This window comes from Prionailurus viverrinus, chromosome A2, assembly GCF_022837055.1.
Source record: "Prionailurus viverrinus isolate Anna chromosome A2, UM_Priviv_1.0, whole genome shotgun sequence".
NCBI lineage: Eukaryota > Metazoa > Chordata > Mammalia > Carnivora > Felidae > Prionailurus > Prionailurus viverrinus.
The window spans coordinates 96,562,291-96,575,220 of record NC_062562.1 but is presented as its reverse complement, the minus strand read 5'-3'; the positions used below and the strand labels follow the sequence as shown (position 1 = coordinate 96,575,220).

General features: G+C 40.6%; 1 protein-coding gene and 1 non-coding gene across 5 annotated transcripts in view; both read left to right on the top strand.

Moving 5' to 3' along the window:
• Window positions 1-12,930, top strand: part of CDK6 (cyclin dependent kinase 6) — a 260,707-nt gene that overhangs the window by 32,605 nt on the left and 215,172 nt on the right. The gene's annotated exons all lie outside the window — the stretch shown is intronic.
• LOC125161369 (U6 spliceosomal RNA) lies at window positions 10,901-11,005 on the top strand. Its single transcript, XR_007150581.1, has one exon. It is a non-coding gene; the product is annotated as a U6 spliceosomal RNA (small nuclear RNA).

Sequence of the window (12,930 nt, the reverse complement as noted above, 5' to 3'; positions counted from 1 at the left end):
AACTCATAATTTAATACTTTAGTGATTATTGAGAAAATATTTCAAGATTTATACTTTACTGTAATCCTTCTGAACTACAGTTATGATGAACACTGACTATTCCTGCTATTTAGAGAATTATAGTTGACAAAATGTTAGCTTGGTTATATGATTTGGCTATCCATGCTAGAGGAGAGAAGGCCTTCAGTCATGTCTTTTAAAGAAACAAAATCTATTGTATTATGTTTTGGTTAGGTATAAAATTTTGCTTTTTAAATTTAGAGATTATGGAGGGAAAGGTTGAGAGGTTGAGATGCTAGTAGTGAAGGGCAGGCAGGGAGTTTGATCGAGAATAAAGTAATGAAAACTGAGAAGACAAATGTATAAGAAGAAGAAAGTTCTAAATGTATAGATGTAAATAAAGTAGAGAATGACCAAAAAAAATCAGAAATGACCAAATTAAAGAAATTATTTTTTAAAGTTTTAAAATATCATGAGGTCAAAATTAGTATGGCAAAGAACTCCTGGTTCTGAGAGAGTAACCCTAGAAAAGACAGAAAGAAAAAAATGAAGTTAAAGGAGAAAATAGAAGAAGGAAAAAAACCCCACCTAAAACTGCAAGAGAGTAAGAAAGAATTAAAATGAGTTTGGATCCAAAATTGGTAAAAACTATAACTTCAGTATGGTTTATCTTAAATTGTTGACCTGTTACCCCAAACATCAACAAACATAGATTTGTTTGTTCTTTTCATGTGGGAAACATAAGGTAAATTCATCTTGTGCTCATCAGGTTTTGGTCTTATTGTAGAAAAATGGAGATAAAAAAGTTGTTATACTTGACATGCAAATAAGAGTTTTTGGTCTGTTCCACATTTTTTTTTTAACATTTATTTATTTTTGAGACACAGAGCATGAACAGGGTAGGGGCAGAGAGAGAGGGAGACACCATCTGGAAGCAAGCTCCAGGCTCCAAGCTGTCAGCATTGAGCCTGACGTGGGGCCCGAACTCATGAATCACGAGATCATGACCTGAGCTGAAGTCGGATGCTTAACCGACCAAGCCACCCAGGCGCCCCAAGTTCCACATGTTTTAAAGTTACTGTTGGTTTTCATTAATAGCATTACTTTTTTTACATAATTAAAAAAAAATGTTTATTTATTTTTGAGAGAGAGTGCGCATGCCTGTGCATGCAGGGGAAGGGCGGAGAGAGGGAGACAGAGGATCCGAAGCAGACTTCATGATGAAAAGAAAAGAAAGGTGATAGCAGAGAGCTAGGTGCAGGACTCCAACTCATGAACCTTGAAGTCATGACCTGAGCAGAGTCGGACACTTAACTGTTGGAGCCATCCAGGCATGCCATACAATTGTTTACTTTTTTAAAGGAACATTTTATTGCATTTTATTTTGTTTTATTTTATTTTTGTTAAGATTTTATTTTTAAGTAATCTACACCCAATGTGGGGTTCAAACCCACAACCTCGAGATTAAGAGTCATGTGTTCCACTGACTGAGCCAGCTAGGTGCCTCAAAGGGGCATTTTAAACACCCTAGATACATTCTCAAAATACATTGCTAACTTAGGGGGAGTTTGAAAGATGTTTTATATATATTTTGTAAGGAGAAAATCTCCAACTCTCTGGTTTTACTTAATGTTGAGCATTAGAAGTTTCTATAGATAGGAAATTGTAATCATACCTTTCTCAAGAAGATAGTGTTTTTTTAACTTTTTTTTTTTTAGTGAAACATATATAACATAAAAGTTACCATTTTAACCATTTTCAAGTGCACAATTCAGTGGTATTAAATACAGCCACACTGTTGGAGAGCCATCACCATTATCCAACCCCAGAATTTTATTCCTCTCCTCCTTACAAGAAGATAGATTTTTAAATGACATTTTACCACCAGGAGATGAGAACCAGGCAGTAGTTCATGATACGGCCAGCAGGCTTAGTGTTAGGAATGGAAATAATAGAAGCCCACCAAAGCTAGCTCCAGAAAGAGATTTTATTGTAAATGAACAGGGCCCTCGTGAGATTCTTTACACATTTGGCTTCTTGGGACAGGGGTTCTGGACTCTAGGAGCCTATAAGGAGTGCCTGTGGTCTATCTTGCACCAGGGAATTGCCTCTGAGTGTTTGTCCTCACTACTTCCTGTGTGTCTTCACCCAGGGCTTCCTCATAACCTCCATTTCCAAGGGCCCATGGTGGTCATCACAGCACTGGTTCTGTGTGAGGTTTTTGGTGTGGTGCCCCACACCAGCATGCAAACACTAGTTCTTAGTTCATATTTCAGAGAATCTGAGGCATGGTGTGGGGGAAGAAAGTCCCAGTCTAGGAAAGACTGGATTTTTGCCCTGGTTTCAGATGGTGAAGAAAATTAATTGACATTTGATTCTTTGTTGTTCTAGCTAAGGTCTGAGTCTTGAAGAAGCAAAAACCGTGTTTGTCCTGAAAACGCAGCTTTAGGATAATTCTTAAATCATTTTGAAGTTTAAGTGTTTCAAAGCCATATATATATGTGTTACCCGAACAGGTTTAAAATTGTATGCCAACACTTAACAGTAGTTTTTAGTCATAGAAAGTTGGAGGAGTTTCAACTTGAGAACACTGAAGATGTTCATGAAGAGTAGGTAGCATGGATGAGCATAATCAGTTCCTAGCCACAGTGATGTCTGGAGCTTACTCGTTTTGGTGGAAAAGTCATGCTCTTCAGATTGAAAAGTTGGAACATCATTACAGAAAACGAATTTTTATTTTAAACCAATTGAGCAGAAATGCTGCTTGGCTTCATGATGGCTAGAAGACACCTTAAGACTCCCGAACCATGAGATCATGACCTGAACCAAATTTGAACGTCCAACCAACTGAGCCACCCAGGGGCCCCTGAGTGTCCACCTCTTGATTTTGGCTCAGGTCGTGATTCCAGGGTTGTGAGATTGAGCCCTGAGCTCCACACTGAGCGTGGAGCCTCCTTAAGATTCTCTCTCTCAGTGGGGCGCCTGGGTGGCGCAGGCGGTTAAGCGTCCGACTTCAGCCAGGTCACGATCTCGCGGTCGGTGAGTTCGAGCCCCGCGTCAGGCTCTGGGCTGATGGCTCAGAGCCTGGAACCTGTTTCCGATTCTGTGTCCCCCTCTCTCTGCCCCTCCCCCGTTCATGCTCTGTCTCTCTCTGTCCCAAAAAAAATAAATAAATGTTGGAAAAAAAAAAAAAAAAGATTCTCTCTCTCAGAGAAGGAGAGACAAACCAAGAAAGAGAATCTTAATTATAGAGGGGTGAGGTATGTGGGGGGCTCTTAAACAAGTGACGGGGGTTAAGGAGTACAGTTGGGATGAGCACTGAGTGATGTTGGAGTTGTATCACTGTATTGTATACTTGAAACCAATGTAACACTGTATGTTAACTAACTGGAATTAAAATAAAAACTTAAAAAAAAAAAGATTCTCTCTGTCTCCTCCCCTCCCTCTAAAATAAAAAATAATAATAATAATTAAAAATAAAAATACATTTAACATTCATATCATCAGCTCTCTGATGTTCGTATTTCCCTTACCATCAATGGATGAGAAGAGGAAACCCCAGAGGAGGGATAAGTTTTTTCCTTAATTGTTTAATTGGGAGCAAGATGAGATGGCTGAGGTAGATGGAGCTAAAGTCAACTGGAAAATTTAATATTTCCTTAAGAGTGTGGCTTAGGACTGCAACCCATGATGAAGGTCAAGAGGTAAAAGGTTGTTACATTTTTTTCTAATTGAATTTTCATTAGTTTTATTTTATCCTTACCGGGAAATCAAGGGTTTTAAAAAAAGGACCAAGGAAGCAGGATGGCTCAGTGACCCTTCTTCCAAGAGTATATATTTATCCTCAAGTGAAGAAAGCCCAAGGGAGTTCAGGCAACTGACACCTTCAATTAGAGCCCTTTCCAGATTATGGATGCGTTGCCTCATGTCTATTCTTTATTGTCTTAACATATATCACAGTGGCTGGTATATCAGGTTTTACAGTTTTCCTTCTAATGCCTCCGTTTATAAACTGTCCTTAATCCATATGAGGGGATTAAATAAAATAACCAGTGGAGACGAACTCTTTTTTTTTTTTTTTTTAATGTTTATTTTTGAGAGAGAGAGAGCAAAAGAGAAACAGAGCACAAGTGGAGGAGAGGCAGAGTGGAGGAAGACACAGAATTGGAAGCAGCCTCCAGGCTCTGAGCTATTAGCACAGAGCCCAGTGCGGGGCACGAACCCACCAACTGTGAGCTCATGAGCTGAGCCGAAGTCAGACGTTTTACCGACTGAGCCACCCAGGTGCCCCAAGACAAACTCTTAAGATTCATTAAAGTGGGTGATTCTGAAGTCTATGAATATGGTAGATGGCATAGATAGGCAGAGGCTTCATTTGTTTTTCTAGTCCTCTAGACTTGACCCTCGAAGGTTAATTTCCCTTCTACTTGAGGTGGTCTGATATTAACCAAGTCCAACAGGCTTTTCCTTCAAAATGTCCTTGGTGCCCATTTTTTTCTCTTCTTTGTCATTGTTATTATGCTAGGGTTCTGTCAACATAGAGCTATATGGTTTAACTTTTTTCTCTCTTGTGTTAACCATCTTCCAGTTTATATCCTGCCCTCTTCCCATATCACTCTGTACTCAAAATGCCCTTTAATTTCTACCAACCACATCAAATCTGAATTTTTCTGCCTGTCTTTCAGAGCCCTGCATAATGTGGATCTGTTCTACGTGTTCATGCTCCACCATCTTGTGAGTGAACTCTGCCTTGCTTGGCCCTCAGACAGAGCCTCATTGCTATCCCCAGCAAGCCTTGCCCATGTGGCTCCCTGTATGGCCTGCCTTCTCCTCTCTTTACCTATTTGATATGCACCCATCTTCAAAGGTTAGGCTCTGATCTCATCAGCTCCATAAGAGTATTTCTGGAAACGTGAGTGCTTCCATTGATCATTTCTCCTCTGAGAAGTTTGTTTCCTGTGGTTTAACTCTGTGTTCTATCTTGTCCTGCAGTATGGGTGGTTATTTCACATGGTCATGTCTTCTTTCCTCAGCTGTAATAAAAGATCTTTGTGAATAGAGCTCATGACTTTTTGATTTTTTTAACGTTTATTTATTTTTGAGACAGAGAGAGACAGCATGAATGGGGGAGGGGCAGAGAGAGAGGGAGACACAGAATCGGAAGCAGGCTCCAGGCTCTGAGCCATCAGCCCAGAGCCCGACGCGGGGCTCGAACTCACGGACCGCGAGATCGTGACCTGAGCTGAAGTCGGACGCCCAACCGACTGAGCCACCCAGGCGCCCCTAGAGCTCACGACTTTTATTTGTCTTCAGTGGTTAGCATACTGCTGACCATACTGCAAGTGCTTAGTAAATGCTCTTGTTTGGTGGATTGTGTGAGATACTCTGTTTCTTTAAATATTATATCGAAATAATATGCACAGAGGCAGTAATAACAATTATGGGGTATGAGAAAGCCTGAAAAGATTAATTACTACCCATCATCCTAACATGGGGTTACATGGGAAAGGTATGTCTTAAAAATAGTATCAGAACATATATGGAGTGAACACCCCTCCCTCAATAGCAGTTTTTCAACTGAGGGAGATTTTGTCTTCGGGACATTTGGCAATGTCTGCAGATCTTTTTTGGTTGACAGTTGGAGGGATGCTGCTGGTATTTAGTGGGCAGAAGCCAAAAATGCAGCTAAACACCCTAAATGCACAGGGCAGCCTCCCACAACAAAGAGTTGTTTGGCCTCAAGGGTGAATATTCCCCTGGTTGAAACACCCCCACTCATAACGCTGTGTGGACACCACCATCAACATCCTTCACCACCTAAAGGGATGAGAGCAAGCAAAGAGCAGTGCATATTTTTATATGGAGGAAATGATTATATATTATAAACTCCTAAACAGTGGGAACTGCAGCCTTGTACATAAACTAGAATGGTAGGACAGTTTTAAAAAACGTGTGATAGGGGCGCCTGGGTGGCACAGTCGGTTAAGCGTCCGACTTCAGCCAGGTCACGATCTCGCGGTCCGTGAGTTCGAGCCCCGCGTCGGGCTCTGGGCTGATGGCTCAGAGCCTGGAGCCTGTTTCCGATTCTGTGTCTCCCTCTCTCTCTGCCCCTCTCCCGTTCATGCTCTGTCTCTCTCTGTCCCAAAAATAAATAAATGTTGAAAAAAAAAAAATTAAAAAAAAAAAAACAAAAAAAAAAAACGTGTGATAGCTGCTTAGGTAATAAACGGGCACTTCATGTCTTTGGCCTTGCCTTTGGGAGGACAGGACAGTAAACAGAATTCTCTTAAGGCTAACCACATCTATCCCACAATTTTAGAAAATGAGAGGCATCTGCTAACCCGAAAGATATATTCGAATATTAAGTCACGTTTTTAATAAGCTGGGATTCCTCCAAAAGGTTTGATAGTATATTAGAACATGAAAGCATACATTCTTCTGTTTTTTCAAAAATTTTAAAAGCTTCCCTGAAGAATGCTTGATAATTTTTAAGGTATAGGAGTAATATGCTTTTCCTCCTGAAATTAATTTTGGGAGGTACTTTTGCTGCATCAGTGGTAGAATGGTACAGTGGGAAGGACAGTTCACAGAAAGATCCTAAGCAGGTCACCTTAACTGTTACCTACCTCATTTTCTTCATTGTCAAAAAGGAGATTAAGGCTTGATGACTTTTGGTTTTAAAATTCTACGTTTTGGTTTATTTTCAAATAGTAAAAAAAGAGATTATTTAGTTATTTATGAGAGAAAATTTGAAGGCATAAATTATACCAGTTTGTTTCTTAGAAACTTCAGAAATATCCTTTCCTACAAAGGCTTACTTCCAGTGTTTAAAGAAAGCAAGGAATTCCTGTTATAAGTAAAAGTTGTCCCCACCTCCAAACAAAATAAAAAGAGTCAAATAAAATTTACAGCTGAAATTAAAATGTCATTGTTAGCCAATTTTGAAAATTCTGCCCATTTTCTTTTCTATGTTTATACTTAAGTATAAAGAAAATATTTTAATAGTACTAATAACGCTGAGTTTTTCACATAATTCATGTTAAGCTAGATGCTTCCAGAAATTTGCTGTTTGTAAAGGTGTAAAACACATTTGAAAGCTTTATTAAGGTTTTTAGTCTACCATTTAGTAAGCTCTTGGGCTCTGGATGAAAGGATGAAGCTTTCCTATCTGCTGGATGGAAAATTAAGTGGGACTTTGAAATTTCCTCCTTTTTCCTAACATGGCAATTCATATATTCACAAGATTGGGGATATTATAATATCACAAGTAATGAAGCTTGCTTTTGTGGTGTCTCTATTCTGATGAGACTGGGAGGCTGACTTTGGCATATCCCAGTTCATCCAGGGACCTGTTCTAGAACTTAGAGATTAGTTATTAGGATTGCCTGATTTGAAGATGCTTTTTGGATACACTCGAAGATGCTAAGGGCATCCAGGATCTCATTCCGAGAGTTGATGTTGCCTGCAGGGAATAGCACTATTTGACATGGGATACATTCATAAAATGGTGCCTTAGATGACTTTCCACTTAGTAGAGGCTACCTGAACACCTCCTGAATGCAAGGCACTTACTATAAGCAGTATGTACAGTGGGGAATCAAAATGTGTATAAATAGTCCCTGTTTTCAGTGAGCTTAGGATATAGTGGGAGGAAAGAGAGAAAGGGCCTATGCAAAATACTATAAGTCGAAGAATAAAATAAGGACTATTCAGAGGCACAGATACAATTCTAAGCTACTTCAGAAGAATGGTTTAACTTGTGGGAGTAGGAAAGTTAGACACCACAGAAGAGGTGAACCATGAGCAGAATCACACAAGTGGAGATGAAGGAAATACGATGCATGGCAGATGAGTCTGAGGTGTTAAGTTGACCATAGTAAGAGAAGAAAGGAAGTAGTAGAGATATGCACAAGTGGTGGGGTCAGAATAATAGAATAAACCAGGTTGAAATAGAATCTAGAGACAAGCAAACCAGGGAAAGGACCATTTTTGGCAGGGGAGAGAAAAGAATGGTGACCCAAATTGGCATAGTTTCCTTGTAATAAGAGGAGAGGTTAAGTAGGAGAGAACTGAGTGCAAGAATTGGCAGTCTGGGTAGCTGGTTGGTTGTGCAGGCGAACAGGGACATAGAGTCAGCAAGGTGAACTGGGGTTGTAAGCCTGCGAGAGAAGATGGTGGTGCTACTGTTGGAAATAGAACTTCAGGAGAAGGGGTGGGTTTGATGGGACACTGGTGAGTTCTGTTTTGAACATGTTGAGTTATATGTACTCTCAGGCAATAGCCAAGGCAGGGTTATAATTGAAGTACAGGAAATTGCGAGCTCCAGAGAGGAGTTCAGAAAACCTGTGATGGTCTTGAAGGAGACATAGATCTTTTTGAGTCCCACTTTGGAGTACCATATTGCACATAATATGTGTCCCACCTCAGGGAGCGACTCATAAATGCCCCGTGTGGAAACTGAGCACACAACTGGGCTTGTGTCATCAGCCAAATGACTTGTTAACACACACACCGGTTTTCAGAAGCACAGGTGGTTCAAATCATGCCTCAGAAACAGTTGCTGTCTGTAGTAGATCCTTACGGTCACTGTCAAATCAGATGCCACATGTTCAGTCAGTGACTGAGCAAGAGCAACCAGATGTTGAAGGAAAAAGTAAGACTGTGAATGGAACCTTGAGATTACCTGCATTTAGAATTGATGGGGGAGGGGCGCCTGGGTGACGCAGTCGGTTGAGCGTCCGACTTCAGCCAGGTCACGATCTCGCGGTCCGTGAGTTCGAGCCCCGCGTCAGGCTCTGGGCTGATGGCTCGGAGCCTGGAGCCTGCTTCCGATTCTGTGTCTCCCTCTCTCTCTGCCCCTCCCCCGTTCATGCTCTGTCTCTCTCTGTCTCAAAAATAAATAAAAAAAAGTTAAAAAAAATTAAAAAAAAAATAAAAATAAATAAAAATAAAAAAAAGAATTGATGGGGGAAAATGGGTTGGAGAAGAATGCAGAGACCAGAGAAGTAGAGGTATTCGGGAGAACTCAGGGAAGCCATGGGAGGAGAGAGTTTCCAGGAGAAGGAGGCATTTCATTCAGGTATCCCAGGTGTTGTCAAGAGGTTGAAGAGACTGCATTTAGTAGTGGGAAATTCTCAGTATCCATTTGAGAGTCAGATTTGCTGGAAGAGAGAGAGGGGAAGCCAGGTAGCATAACAAAGGAATGGGAAAGTGTAGCACAGAGAGTAGACTATCATTAAAAAAATTAAGGGGATGGAATGTTGTTGGTAGAATGACAACCAGATTGAAGTAAGAGTGGTTTAACATTTTTGTTGTCATTATACAAAGGAACTATATGCTCGTAGATGCAAAGGAGAGATTGGAGAAGAATGATAGGGGGTAATAATTGATGATGTGAGGACTTAACAGAGTGTGGAGGGCACATTTGTTGGGGGACATCTCTCCTTGGATAGAAGGATACTTTCCTGTGAAACACGAGGGATGGAAGACCCATGGATGAGGCAAATGGCTTTGATTTTCTTTTGTTACAAGAAAAGACCATATGCAGATAGCAGGGAGAAATTGGGAGTCCTAGGTGAAAGCTGAAGGAAGTATCTAGAATTAGGTAGAGAGGGTGGAGGAAGAAGAGCCACGTGTCGAAGACCAGGAAGTGGAGCAATTGTCTGTCCTAAGAGAGACCTGAACAAGTGGAAGAATCTTTTTTTTTTTTTTTTAATTTTTTTTTTTTAACGTTTTTATTTATTTTTGGGACAGAGAGAGACAGAGCATGAACGGGGGAGGGGCAGAGAGAGAGGGAGACACAGAATCGGAAACAGGCTCCAGGCTCCGAGCCATCAGCCCAGAGCCTGACGCGGGGCTCGAACTCACAGACCGCGCGATCGTGACCTGGCTGAAGTCGGACGCTTAACCGACTGCGCCACCCAGGCGCCCCTTTTTTTTTTAAGTTTATTTATTTTGAAAGGGAGAGAGAGCACTAGCAGGGGAAGGGTAGAGAGAGAGCGAGAGGAAAAGAACGATCCCAAGCAGGCTCCACACTGACAGTGCAAAGCCCTACACGGGGCTCGAACTTACCATGAGATCATGACCTGAGCCAAGATCAAGAGTTGGGCACTTAATTGAGCCACCCAGACGCCCTCCCCACCTCTTTTTTTTTTTTTAAGTTTATGAACAAGTAGAAGAATCTAAAGTGATCAATACCCCTAGAGTCCCTTAGCCACAGAGAGAGTGTCCCTCATTCATCAATAAATTAAGGCTTTGTAATGTGCTAAAGGCATGCATAAGAAGCCTTATGCTTTAAAAAAAATTGTTCTTGGGGCGCCTGGGTGGCTCAGTCGGTTAAGCGTCCGACTTCAGCTCAGGCAGGTCATGATCTCGCGGTCCGTGAGTTCGAGCCCCGCGTCGGGCTCTGGGCTGATGGCTCAGAGCCTGGAGCCTGCTTCCGATTCTGTGTCTCCCTCTCTCTCTGCCCCTCCCCCGTTCATGCTCTGTCTCTCTCTGTCTCAAAAATAAATAAACGTTAAAAAAAAATTTTAAAAAAATTGTTCTTGTAAATGAAATAAAAATGAAATGACTTATTCTTAAGAATTTTTATATTAATCATCATCTCACAACTAAGATTCTTAAGGATAAGTCATATTCATCATCATCATCTCACAACTGACTGAACCCCTAGTTTTAAAAGCTGTACATATATATGTGTGTGTGTGTGTGTGTGTGTGTGTGTGTGTGTGTGTATACACACAGATAATTTTTTGGCATGTACTTAGAGTAGATTATTTAACTTATGTGTAGACACTTAAAACTTGTTAGGGTGATATATTTTTTAAAAAGTATACATAAAAAATATTTTAAAAACCTCTTTATAAAAGAGCTCTTCCATAGCCAATCCGTCCAAATTTATGCTCACTTGAGTAACGCATACACTAAAATTGGAATGATACAAAGAAGATGGACATGACCACCATGCAAGGATGACACACGAATCCGTGAAGTGTTCCGTATTAAAAAATAATTAATATGCTTAACTGGGCTTAGTAAAAGGTGGGTGAGCCTTCCATAAAACAGTTACTATTTGTTGAATTCCTTTTCCATCAAAATGTTAACTTAGAGTTGAAATGCAAAAGGAGATTTGATACAGCATTTTGGCATTTGACATTTTAAAGTAATTTCATTAGATCATCAAGCTGTGAATTATTGAAGACTGTTCTTCTGTAAACAGTTTTTTCCATTATCTTTCTTTGAGTTAGAAACAAGTTGCATTTGCCTGGCAGAAGATAAATGTATTAAGTGCTAAAATATACAGAAATTTTGGCATTATGTCTTCTCTGCTTTTTATTAATGAATGCTTTTTTTAGTCTTACATCAGATGACTAGAACAGATTTGTGTTTTGAATAGTTAAAGCCAGGAACAAAATTCTCTGTAATCATGTTGACAAAATTCACTTGAAAAGTCGAATCTCACTTGGGATGAGTCATTTTCAATCTTCTTCCTACCCCAGCATGCCCAAGCAAGGAAGTAGACTCATCAGTTACAGTGGTTCCTCAAGAGTGTGATTCCAGTCACGTGGGGACAATTTTGCTAACTGCCATATCTCCAGTGTTAGTGCATCAGAAGTGTCCAAGAACCTACTGTTGATTAATTGGCTGATTGTCAGTGGAGGGTAAGGAAGAGGTGTTTGACAAGGTCCGCAGGGGATTCTATATTATTTGGTCCTCATCCTCCAGCATTTCCCATCACATGAGGCAATTCATAACTGAAACAATTCAATCTAAACTAAGGCTAAGAATTAGCCTTCTCAAAAGTACTTTATGTGCTGCCCAAAGAGATGGTTGCTTTAGAGGTTCTAGCAAACCTGTAAATATGTCCTGAGGTATTGTCTTTATTCTAACAGTTTATAAGTTGCATGCATTAGAAGTCAGAATGCAGAAACATTTCTGTTACAGTGTGAAGAAAAAGTATGTCTCAAGGTCAAGGTAACCACTGTTGTCTTTTCAGGAGTCTGTCAGAATGATGGCTGGCTGCCCATAGACAGGGAGCCAATTCTGTGGTGTGGTTGCCATGTTCCAAGATCTGCCTGGCATTAAAGGCTGGAAGCCCAATTTTATTAGTATACCTAGAGGGATTGAGAATCCAGGGATGACAGACTCATGCCAGCCTCATAAGAAACCGAAGTTTGAACCAAAATGTTAATTTACTCTTTTCCAGTAAAAGCTGTACTTCTCGAGCGTATTCAGATCTGCCAACCAAGGCATTGCCTTCCCTGCATGCTTATCTGTGAGAAAGCCAGATTATAGTGGGACAGTTTGCACTGTGAGTGTGGAGCCCGTGAAGGGCGTGGGCTGATGATCTTAATGTCTGATGGCCTCAAACCCTGTGCTCAGTGCGTCCATTTTGACTGTAGGGAAGAAATCTGTTTGTCATACAAACTCCCTCCTCACCTGTGACAGGGTCTGAGCCACACTGCCAAATGGAGTCTTTCCAGAGTTTGCTTCTGTAAAGATAAAATCTAGGCTTTGTAAAAAGTACATTCAGTTGTTTCCTCTATGCTCTGTTAGTTGCCACCACAGCCCTGTCCCTTAGATTTGAGGTGGTCATAGTCTCTTGGGCCTTTTCTGTTGGCAGTTCACCCTCATCCCTTATGTTTTCATTTTATCCACCTCATTCTTAGACTTTTTCCTTCATTTTGGTTCAGGGGCTAAAATGGTTTCTGTCCCGTGTCCTACTTACCCATCCTTTGTGTCTGTTCATTGAACTAACCTCCCTGACTGAAAACTAACCTCCTACAGATAACTTTTTGGCACATCCTTTAATAGTGGCATTTAAAAAAAGTTTAGTATATAAGTGAAGTATCTTAGAGTTCCCTAGTATTTTATTTACCTCCGTGTTTAACAAATACTAAACTATAAACTGTATGCTTGGATGTTTTAGAA